This window comes from Tiliqua scincoides, chromosome 3 (assembly GCF_035046505.1).
Source record: "Tiliqua scincoides isolate rTilSci1 chromosome 3, rTilSci1.hap2, whole genome shotgun sequence".
NCBI classification, from domain to species: Eukaryota; Metazoa; Chordata; class Lepidosauria; order Squamata; family Scincidae; genus Tiliqua; species Tiliqua scincoides.
The window spans coordinates 11,764,011-11,771,471 of record NC_089823.1 but is presented as its reverse complement, the minus strand read 5'-3'; the positions used below and the strand labels follow the sequence as shown (position 1 = coordinate 11,771,471).

Here is a 7,461-nt window from a genome sequence, read left to right as displayed (position 1 = left end):
CATCATCCATTCTCACGACATGACCAAGCCAACGCAGGCGTCTCTGTTTCAGCAGTGAATACATGCTAGGGATTCCAGCACGTTCCAGGACTGTGTTGTTAGGAACTTTGTCCTGCCAGGTGATGCCGAGGATGCGTCGGAGGCAGCGCATGTGGAAAGCGCTCAGTTTCCTCTCCTGTTGTGAGCGAAGAGTCCATGACTCGCTGCAGTACAGAAGTGTACTCAGGACGCAAGCTCTGTAGACCTGGATCTTGGTATGTTCCGTCAGCTTCTTGTTGGACCAGACTCTCTTTGTGAGTCTGGAAAACGTGGTAGCTGCTTTACCGATGCGCTTGTTTAGCTCGGTATCGAGAGAATGAGTGTCGGAGATCGTTGAGCCAAGGTACACAAAGTCATGGACAACCTCCAGTTCATGCTCAGAGATTGTAATGCAGGGAGGTGAGTCCACATCCTGAACCATGACCTGTGTTTTCTTCAGGCTGATTGTCAGTCCAAAATCTTGGCAGGCCTTGCTAAAATGATCCATGAGCTGCTGGAGATCTTTGGCAGAGTGGGTAGTGACAGCTGCATCGTCGGCAAAGAGGAAGTCACTCAGTATACATGTGTATACTGAGGTCAAAATCCAGATAGTATAACATGGGAAACGGTCCTTCCTTCCTTCCTTCCTTCCTTCCTTCCTTCCTTCCTTCCTTCCTCTCCCCAGCTTCTCCTTGCCTATCTCTTCTGCTATCACCATCCTCAACCCATCCATCTATTTCTTCTCTTGCTCATTCCCTGTCATGTACATTCATACAGACTGGGAGCCCTCTAGCAATCGATGATGACATTACTGTGGCCTACACAGCACCTAGCGCACCGAGCACTACCTCTGTTTTACATAATGGTACCACTGCATAGGACTTGGGAGAAAAGCTTGAATAATGTTAAGCAGAGACTCAAGTGCTGTTGATGCTGGTGGTCTTCCTATTAACCAGTTTATGTTTACAAATGCACAGTGGGAGCAAACAGTATCAGTGCTTAAATTATGGGAGGATAAGTAGAGATAAATGGTTGGCAACCTTCAGTCTCGAAAGACTATGGTATAAGCCTACAGCATCCGGTATTCCCAGGCGCTCTCCCATCCAAGTACTAACCAGGCCTAACCCTGCTTAGCTTCCAAGATCAGATGAGATTGGGCATGTGCAGGGTAACAGAGCCCCACACTGCCCCCCAAATTTAGCCATACCATGCTCCTTACAGGCTTCTAGAAACAATAGATGAGGGAGCTGGAACAAAAAGAAGGGGCAATGCTTCCCTTGAGCACTGATATTTCAAGAGCGCAGGAGGAGCAAGTAGACAGGCTAGCAGTGCTGATGTGATGAACCACATTAGCATCCTAGAATTTACAGACTAGACTCTCTCAACCCCACTGTGCTCCGGGAGTCCCTCTCTTCTTTAGCCTTGCTTCAGCTGTTCAAGTTTGTCTCACACCCTAAAAACCACATTGTGGGGCCAGGCATGGCTTGCATTAAGGTTTGGGATGACTAGACGATGAAATCGTCTTGATCAACAAAAGACCATGGGAAAAAATTGTCCTACCAAGGGACCACAGTAATGGAGAACTGCGTGTCATTTTCATCTATTTCAGTTTCTGCTGCATTCGTAACATCTTAAAATGAATAAGCATGAGCAATAAAAGAAGAATTTGTGTTTTGGAAACAAGAGGTAATTCTCTTCCCCCCCCCCCACCCAAATTATGACTCCTTCCTTACCTCTGGCTATGACATGGAGGCAGGGAGAAGTGTTATATAACATATTTTAGACATCAGACACCAACTGAGCTGTTTATTAAGGGTTGTCCTGGTGATCTTTTGAGATCCAAACTGTGCAATCAGGATTGAGTGGTAAGTTTGCAGACTAATGCAATATGAAAGGTGTCTTACAGCACTTGATCACAGAGCTAAGGTGGAATCTATTCTTGAGGCTGGGGGTACATCTTAATGGTACCCCTTCTGTTCTTTAGGCATGCACTGCCAGGCAATGTAAAGGCAGAGCTACATGATCACTGGACAACTTCATGTGACTATCTGGGCGATAACAAGTATTTTTCTCGGTCAAAAAAGACAAGAAGGTGAAAACTAGCAGTGTGGGGAGAAAAAAGTTCTTGCTATGGTGCTCAGTTGAGAGCCAGGGTGGTGTAGTGGTTTGGGAGGTGAACTTAGATCTGGAAGATCCAGGTTTGAATCTCCACTTAGCCATGAAGCTTCCTGGATGACCTTGGCCCAGTCACTTTCTCTCAGCCTCACCTACCTCACAGGGATGTTGTGAAGACAGAAGGAGGGGAGCAGCTGTGTACACTGCTCTGAGCTATTTGGAGGAAGGGCAGTATAAAAATGTGAAAAATAAATAAAATAAGTTTTCTATCTGCAGGTAGGTTTTTTTGCACAGGAGATCACACAGAAATGGGATTCTTTCAGCATCTAAGGGCGCAAACCTAACCCCTTATGTCAGTGCTTTCCAGCACTGACATAAGGGCAGCGCAGCTTTGAGGTAAAGGATCAAACATTTCCTTACTTTGAGGAGGCCTCTGTGAGTGACACTCAACTGCAGGATGCAGCACAAGTCCCATTGGCACCACTATGCCAGTGCTGGAAAGCACTGACATAAGGGGTTAGGATTGCGCCCTAAAGCAGCAATTCTCAACCTTTTTCATTCACTGACAAGGTGCTAAAATCGTCAAAGCACACCATCAGTTTTTTTGACAGTTGACAAGTCACACCAGATTTCCAGTGGGGGTGTCACATCCCCCTATGGCCTTAATAATAAATAACCTTCTCCCCCCCCCCCCAACTCTGGCAGCACACCTGTGGACCATTCACTGAAAACTGCTGCGACCATTGACAATTGCTGGTCTAAAGTAGTTCTCAGAACTCTGCATTTTCCCTGATATAGAAATCTAGCCAGAGAAGGAACTTGTGATGTTCTGGATCACAAGGAACCCCAGAAGTGCTTTTTCTTTGGCCCGCATAGGTTCATGCCACACCAGACCTCTGAATGCTAGATGCCAGGGAGTGACAACAGGACACAGGGATCTTGATCTCTGTGTGCCCCCAGAGGCATCTGGTAGGCTACTGTGAGACACAGAAGGTTGAACTAGATGGACCTTTGACCTGATCCAGCAGTGCTCTTCTCATGTTCTAATGCCAACCTATTTTCAGAACTGTTTTTCCAGCAGGGCTAAACCCTTCCAATATAGCTTAGTACACCACAAAGAACTTTGAATTGGAAAGAGAGCATCCAGGAAATCATGGCTACTTAGTGGGTCTTCATGAGAACTGGCTTTAGTGGCAAGGTGACTCCAGCATCTAAGACTGCAGTCCTATACACACCTAGATGGGAGCAACATGAACGCAACAGAGCTTATCCTGAGTAGACATGCCAAAGATTGCACTGGAAGACCCTGGAATTGGCAGGCACTGGGCGTTTCCGGTACTACTAAAATTAATAAACTCCTATCAGATGAGAGGAAACATTTATTTTTAAGGTATAACTACATACAGATTTTGCCGATCCATGCAGGAAAATGTATCATCTTGTATGAAAGAGATACACCATGCATGCAGATTTTACATCAAAGTCATAAGAGGGGCAGTCGCATAGCCAGAGGAGTGGCAACATGGTAAGTACAGCAGATGCCTTAATGTGCCATGTAAGTGGCACCCTCCCACTTGCTGTCAGAGCCATGCAGGGCAGAGCTATGGCAATGTGCAAGTGCTTGAGGGCCTGCGCATTGCCATCACTGCCCTTGAATGGCTTTAACCGCAAGTGGGAGGGGAAGTTTATAGGGCTCATTTTGGCTCCTGCTCCTTACCGCCCTGTCCTCCCCCCCCCCCGCTATGATACTGGAGAGGGGATACAATTGCCACCTGTCGTCAGGGGTTTGGGGTGCTCAGAGTTCTAGGTTCTCAAACCCTAGAGCCTTCAAGGACCCCTGTTTGGTTGTACTGCCACCACCCTGTACGTGCCAGTGTCTCAGTCCAGGGACACTGAGACCCTCTAGGCTTAATTCTATCCCTTGCAGGCACTGAGCACTCTCTTTAATTAAAGCCTCAGTCCTCAAGTTACCAGTCCTCAATGAGTATTTGGTAGCTTGCTGAACGGCTAGGCAGGATTCTGAAACTTTGTCCCCAACAGACAATGAAACAACTTAGTAAAAGGATTTTTACTTGATTAAGTACACAGGGTTACATAAAGTTACAAAAGGCAGCAAACGCTAGAGGCATAAAACTTCTAGGAAACATATCAGCATTAAAATAACAAAGCTAACTGGCTATCTCTATTATTCCCTAACTATCACCTGGGTCAGTTTTCTTTTGTAGATCTTTCAGCTCCAGGTTACCTAAGAGGCCCTGATGGACCAGGCTCTCAACCTGCAGGATGTTGCACTCACAACCTTTTCCACCAAAAAGACCCAGACACACCCCTTGGGCTTTGTTTTTATACTTCTCAGGCTAACAGGATGGAGGTGACTCTGTACTTATTTAAACTGTCCAATCAGAAACTCTTGGGGACAGAATCTTCCTGAAGCGGGGCTGGATGCTAGCCCTCTTAGTTCTTCCCCTCCCCACTGGAGATCCACAGCTGCATTCCATCCTTGATGGGCGCCTTTCTGTCTGCATAGGTGCTACATTAATACCTTCCATTGAGTTGTTAATTTCGTTGGCTGTTGTTGCTCACATCCTTGCAGCTAGGAACTGCAAGCCATTTCTCTGTTACTGGTTTAGTTTGGTTCAGACTCCATGTGCTACTAGGCCTAAACTGGACATATTCACGACACCACCCAAATTAAGTATTCCAAAAAGTGAACAGGTGGGGGTGGAGTGACAACGATGTCCTTCCCCTTGGGTGTCATTCAGTCACATGACGTTCTGGGTGGTGCTGCCAAAGACCGGGTCATCCAGCAACTAGTCATTTCCCACTACTACTTTATTGGACAAATGCATAGTCCACGTTTGAACAATTGTTCTCAAAGCAGGTTGCAATGAAAAACAAACAACATTCCAATAAAATGACCCAGCAACAATACAGACATGTGGGGACCAGATTTTAAAAAAAACAACACAGAGCATCAGCAGGAAAAAAAGGTTTTTTCTCACATAATCGGAGCCCAGATCACAAAGGGCTTTAAAGGTAAGCAAAGGAGCTTTAAATTTAACCCCAAAACAAGTTAGCAGCCAGTGAAGCTCATTTAGAACAGCTGTTTCATGTTCCTTACAGCTAACATCAGATTTTATGCTGGCTGTTATACTGCAGCTGCAGCATCAACTAGCACTAGTATTCCTCCTCCACCTCCTCTTCATCATGACTCAGCCTTCCAGCCAGCTGATATCTGGCTTTTCATCAACGGGCTTGAAAATATACCTAATTACTTCAAACTGAAAAGGAAACATGGTATAATTTAACGTTATTTTAATAACTGTGACTGTATCATATGGCCTCCGAGGCTCCTTTTGCAATCTAGATAGTGATAGACAGGCTCTCCCCTGAGTTGGATTCGTAATTGTTCTGTTAAATATGGATTTAAGAGGATGTCTGCTGTGTGCCCAGAATAAGAACATAAGAACATAAGAACAGCCCACTGGATCAGGCCATAGGCCCATCTAGTCCAGCTTCCTGTATCTCACAGCGGCCCACCAAATGCCCCAGGGAGCACACCAGATAACAAGAGACCTCATCCTGGTGCCCTCCCTTGCATCTGGCATTCTGACATAACCCATTTCTAAAATCAGGAGGTTGCGCATACACATCATGGCTTGTACCCCGTAATGGATTTTTCCTCCAGAAACTTGTCCAATCCCCTTTTAAAGGCGTCCAGGCTAGACGCCGTCACCACATCCTGTGGCAAGGAGTTCCACAGACCAACCACACGCTGAGTAAAGAAATATTTTCTTTTGTCTGTTCTAACTCTCCCAACACTCAATTTTAGTGGATGTCCCCTGGTTCTGGTGTTAAATAAAATAAATCCACACATTTAAACAGATGGGCTCCAAACTGTTCAGGTTGTCCAAACAAGTCATGGACAGCTTGGTCTAAATCTACTCCACCATGAATCCTTCTCCAGGTTGGACGTGGGTGAAGTGTCCTTATTGCCTCACTCCAGTTTGCATGACTTATTTTTTTTAAATTGTTGTTAACTGCTTTTTACTGTAACCTGCCTTGAGCACCCTATATATTAGGGGGGATATAGCATAGCATCAAAGTCCTATAAAGAAACACTATTTGGCGTAGAAACAGAGCCACATAACCCAAAAGTGTTTCCTGGAAGCTGGAAGTGACATCACAAGAAGTGAAGACCGTAGAGAAGACCATTGAGGTCTGTGTGAGTGAGATGAAAAATGTTGAAAATTGCAGCTCTAGATGCTCTAACCCACGACTCACCCCTTCTCCACCTTTACTCCGGCCCCTTGTTTCTTTTCCAATCTAGGAATTGGGAGAGTAGAGGCTGGCCCATGCCATGCTAGAGGGGGTGCAAAGCACTAAGTTTTGCAGGGAGCCTCACCGCAGCACGCAAACAGCCCCTTGGGTAAAATCAGACAAAATTATAGTCAGACACCTCCCTAAGATTAACCCCCGACTTATCTGAGGGTCGTAGAAAATTCCATGTTTTTTTATTCAGAACCTGCCCTCAACTTATTTGTGAGATTGACTTATACTTGGGTATCTATGGTAGGTTTTGTGACAGCTTATCATAACTTCCTCAGTGAGCAGTAGCAGGCAAGTTCCCCTGGCAGGCAGCCAAGGTTCATGAGGCCAACTGAAGCTGTCACATCAGGCAGCTGTTGGGTGGGGGGCACTCCACCACACCTTTTTGCCTTCATTATCCTCCTCCTCCATTCACTTATTGGATTGGAAAATGAAGAAGGGAACAGAGGGAATGTCGGAAGGAGGAGAGTGTGGAGGAGAAGTGGAGAAGCTGTCTAGACATTACCTGTCTCCCCCTGTATTGTGCAGCCATAGGGTTCTTGGGTCCATAGGGTCTTGGGTTCATGGGGTCTGGTCCTGAACTTGGGTCCCACAGGCTTGGTCATTTAACGTAGTGTGCTACATAGAATAGTGGACTTCAACATTGGTCATGCCACGACCCCAATACCAATACCTGAGACCTGGTTGAAGACCAGGAAACAGAGAGTGGGTGTCAGTGGGCAATTTTCACAATGGAGGGAGGTGAAAAGTGGTGTGCCCCAAGGATCTGTCCTGGGACTGGTGCTCTTCAACCTCTTCATAAATGACCTGGAGACAGGGGCGAGCAGGGAGGTGGCCAAGTTTGCAGATGACACCAAACTTTTCCAAGGGTGAAGACCAGACGTGATTGTGAGGAGCTCCAGAAGATCTCTCCAAACTGGCAGAATGGGCAGCAAAATGGCAGATGCGTTTCAATGTAAATAAGTGTAAAGTCATGCACATTGGGGCAAAAAAATCAAA

At 46.1% G+C, this 7,461-nt stretch overlaps 1 pseudogene; it reads right to left on the bottom strand.

Moving 5' to 3' along the window:
* Window positions 1–1,084: 1,084 nt before the first annotated feature.
* On the bottom strand, window positions 1,085–1,203 carry LOC136647281 (5S ribosomal RNA; annotated as a pseudogene).
* Window positions 1,204–7,461: the final 6,258 nt, after the last annotated feature.